The sequence below is a fragment of the Gossypium hirsutum genome, chromosome A07 (genome assembly GCF_007990345.1).
Source record: "Gossypium hirsutum isolate 1008001.06 chromosome A07, Gossypium_hirsutum_v2.1, whole genome shotgun sequence".
NCBI lineage: Eukaryota > Viridiplantae > Streptophyta > Magnoliopsida > Malvales > Malvaceae > Gossypium > Gossypium hirsutum.
Genome location: NC_053430.1, coordinates 34397476 through 34402118, shown reverse-complemented (window position 1 = coordinate 34402118; position 4643 = coordinate 34397476). Strand labels below are relative to the sequence as shown.

Sequence of the window (4643 nt, the reverse complement as noted above, 5' to 3'; positions counted from 1 at the left end):
GTAAGCTGTGGTAACCTTGTGCTTCACTCCATGTTTGTCAAGTAGCCATTTCAACCACTTGTTCACAAAATGGGACCCTTCATTATTGATGATGGCTCGTGGGGTTCTAAACTTTGTGAACACATGTTTTTGCAAAAACTTCATCACAACCTTAGTATCATTTGTAGGATATGCTTCAGGTTTAACCCAATTAAACACATAGTCTACTACTACCAATATGTACTTGTGACCAAAAGATGGAGGAAAAGGACTGAGAAATTTAATACCCAAACATCGAATAATTCTACCTCAATGATGTTTGTTCGAGGCATATAATTTCTATTGGTGACATTTCCAACCCTTTGACATCGATACAACTTTTTATGTAAGCATATGCATCTTTGAATAGTGTTGGCGAAAAGAATCCGGCTTGCAATACTTTGGCCACAGTACGTATACCTCCGAAGTGTCTCCCATTTGGAGCTGAGTGGCAATGGTATAAAATCTTATTTACTTCATCTTCTACCACACATCTTCTGATCATTTGATCTGCACAGTTTTTAAACAAATATGACTCTTCCCAAAAATATTACTTCACATCGTGAAGAAACTTTTTCTTTTGATGATAAGTCTTATTAATCGGCATCAAACCACAAGCTAAATAGTTAGCAATATCAGCAAACTAAGGGGTATTATGGACTTGATTTACCTTCAGTATGTGTTCATCTGAAAATGTCTCCTGAATTGGTATAAGAGGAGAATTCCCTTATTGCGGCTCCAATCTTGACAAGTGGTCTGCTACTTGGTTTTTTACTCCCTTTCAATCTTAAATTTCTAGATCGAACTCTTGAAGTAGAAGTACCCATTAGATTAGTCTCTGTTTAGCATCTTTCTTGGCAAGTAAATACTTAATTTCCGAATGGTTCCTATAAACAGTCACTTTGGTACCTACAAGATAAAATCGAAACTTGTCAAAAGTAAACACAATAGCAGGTAACTCTTTCTCTGTTACCGTCTAATTTTGTTGAGCTCCTGTTAGAGTCCGACTTGCGTAGTAGATGGAATGAAAAAAATTGTTCCCTCGCTGGCCCATAACAGCTCCTATCACAAAGTCATTTGAGTCATACATCAATTCAAATGGCAAATCCACTCTGGGTTGACAATCATGGGTGCCGAAACTAACCGACTCGTTAAATCGTTGAAAGCTCTTAAGCACTCCTCATCAAATTTGATTGTCGTGTCCTTTCCAATTAGTTGCATAAGGGTTTAGCAATTTTGGAGGAGTCCTTGATAAATATTTGATAGAAACTGGCATGGCCCAAAAAGCTCCTAATACCTTTTACAGATGTTAATGGTGGGAGTTTCTCAATAACATCTACCTTTGCTTTATCTACCTCGATTTCATGTCTCGTTATCCGATACCCTAGAACAATGCCTTCTCGTACCATGAAATGACACTTTTCCCAGTTGAGTATAAGGTTTGTTTCTTTGCATCGCCTTAGTACATTGGCTAGATTGGCTAGACAATCATCATATGTATCTCTAAATACTAAAAAATCATCCATAAAGACTTCCAAGTATTTCTCATCCATATCAGTAAAAATAGCCATCATACATCTTTGAAATGTAGCAAGTTCATTACATAAACCAAATGGCATGCGTCTAAATGCAAATGTACTGTATGGGTAGGTGAATGTTATCTTGTGTTGATCTTCCGGTGCTACTGTAATCTAGGTATACCCCGAGTATCCATCAAGAAAATAGTAATAGTCTTGCCTCGCAAGTCTATCCAGCATCTGGTCCAAAAACAACAAAGGAAAGTGATCTTTCCTAGTCGCCTTGTTTAGCTTCTGATAATCGATGCAAATTCTTCATCCCGTAATTGTTCTAGTTGGTATCAACTCAATGTTCTCGTTCTCAACTTGTTATTCTCATTCTCAATAACCGTAATACCTCATTTCTTTGGCATGCACTAGACTGGACTTATCCATGAACTATCTGAGATGGAGTAAATTATACCTGCATCTAACCACTTGATTATTTCCTTTTTCACCGCATCCTTCATGATGGGGTTTAATCTTTGTTGTCCATCAATTGACCCCTTTTCACCATCTTCTAGGATAATCTTGTGCATGCATACAGACGGACTAATATCGCGAATATCGACTATGGTCCATTTGATAGCCTTCTTAAATTGTTTCAATACTAGGATGAGTTTCTCTTCTTGCTCAATATTTAATTCTGTTGAAACAATCACAGACAGAGTAGAAGCGTTACCTGAATAAACATATTTTAAATGTGAAGGTAGTACCTTGAGTTCTAATTTAGGTGGCTCTTTGATTGACGCTTTTGGTTGGGCATAATCCTTATTCTCTAACTCCAAAGATTCAAAACGGGATTGTGGATTAAATCCCCTTTAATTAACTTCTAGCAAAGCTAAGTATTCATCCTCCTCTTCATCATTTGGAGGATCTGATGTCAAAATTTGTTGTAATGGATCCTCAACATAGTTGAGTTCCTTTTCCATGATTAAATCCTCTAAATCGAACACTGCAGAACAATTATCAATTGTGTCAGGAAATCACTTGGACTTAAAAACATTAAATGTTACCTGATCGTCTTGAGCACACATAGTAAGCTCGCCTTTCTGCATATCAATAAGGGTCCTTCCGGTTATTAGGAAGGGCCTTCCTATTATGATTGGTACTTCTTTGTCTGCTTCAAAGTCTAAAACCACAAAGTCAGCAGGAAAAATAAATTTGTCTACATGTACCAATACATCCTCAATTTTTCCTTCTGGATGTGCTAAGGATCGATATGCTAATTGAAATGTAACCGTAGTAGGTCTAACTTCACCTATCCCCGACTTCCTAAATATTGACATAACATCAAGTTGATACTTGCACCCAAGTCACATAGTGCCTTACCACAATATGTTGCTCCAATGTTGCAAGGTATGGTAAAACATCTAGGATCCTTCAACTTTGGGTGTAGTTAGTCTTGAAGATATGCACTGCATTCCTTCGTTAGGGCTACCGTTTGAAATTATCTAAGACTTCATTTTTTTACAGGATATCCTTCATGAATTTGAAGTAGTTCGACAATTGTTCAAGTGCTTCAACCAACAAAATGTTGATATGAAGTTGTTTGAGTATGTCTAGGAACTTCTTGAATTGAATCTTCTGTTTCTGTTTCTGAAGTCTTTGGTGGAGGCTTCTTTATTGGAACTAGTTGTTTTGTCCTCTGTGGTAATTCTGCATCTAACGAAGTTGTTTGTTGATCAGAATTAGCTGGTTATGAAGTTACCTTGTCGAATTTTATAGATTCTAGTTCTGGTGAAATCAAAATTTCAACACTCGGTTGAACTTCCTCTGAATCTTGAGCATCAGTTGACTCTTTTTCAACTTCGACGGTGTTGGGTTCTAATTTCTTTCCGCTCCTCAATGTCAGTGCTTTGCAATGCTCATTCCTTGAATTCCTCGAATTCTCTGTATCACTAGGTAAAGCACTTTGTGGTCGATTTCTGAGTTCGATTGCAAGCTGACCCACTTAATTCTCCAAATTCCTTAAAGTGGCGTCATTTTTTTTTTGCCATGTATGCCTTCAATAGATTCTCTAAGCTATTGGATGGTTCAGCTTAGTTTGGTTTCTGAACTTGTTGGGGAAACCCAAATGGCTGGGTCGGTCTAGGTTGGGTATAAGTGTTACTGGTTCCAGCCACTTGGTTACTCTAAGAAAAATTCGAGTGGTTTCGACACGATGGGTTATAGAAATGGGATTGCAGTCCTTACCTTCTTCGATTTTGGTTCTAGTTACCCATCTAATACACAGATTTTGGGTTCGATGGACATTCTTCGAACAAATGTCCTTCCCCACAATAGACACAGGCTACATTTTCTACTTGATTCGGTGGTTGAGCTACAAAACTATTAAACCCATTAGCGGTAAAACTTTTAAGCATGAAAGATATTGATGATACCTGAGATGCGAGTGAAGTGAGAGCGTCCACTTCATGTGTTCCAGCGACTCGTCTTCCTGACGTTGCTCGATTGGTTGGCCATTGATAATTGTTACTGGAAATCCTATCAATGATTTCATAAGCCTCATTATAAGACGTAGAAATGAGAGCACCATTAGCAGAAGCGTCCACTACCATCCTTGTGTGTGCATTGAGACCATAACTAAACGTCTCAGGTTGGATGCAATGTGGGATTCCTTGATGAGGGAACTTTCTTAATAATTCTTTGTACCTTTCCCATGCCTCATGCAAGGACTCATCGTCCATTTGTTGGAAAGCAGTGATCTCATTCCTCAATTTAGCATTCTTGCTAGGTAGGAAATACTTCAAAAGGAATCTTTTTGCTAACTCTTGCCATGTGGAAATTGAATTTGGTGGCAATAAGTTCAACCAGGCTCGAGCTCTATCCCTTAGCGAATATGGGAACAACTTCAATCTTAATGCATCTTCCGATACTCCGGCTAACTTGAAAGAATCGCTCACCTCCATAAGCAGTCTTAAGTGAAGATGAGGATCTTCGGTAGGCATTCAACTGAATTGGTCCATTGTCTGAAGCATCTGGAACATGACTGGCTTCAGCTTGAATTGTTGTGCCTCAATTTCAGGTCTCGTAATATTGGGATTAAGATCATGAAACACTAGCAAC

At 38.2% G+C, this 4643-nt stretch overlaps 1 non-coding gene across 1 annotated transcript; it reads left to right on the top strand.

Annotated features, from left to right (window-relative positions):
- Positions 1-4190: 4190 nt before the first annotated feature.
- On the top strand, positions 4191-4297 carry LOC121204130 (small nucleolar RNA R71). Its single transcript, XR_005899058.1, has one exon. It is a non-coding gene; the product is annotated as a small nucleolar RNA R71 (small nucleolar RNA).
- The last annotated feature ends 346 nt before the right edge of the window (positions 4298-4643 follow it).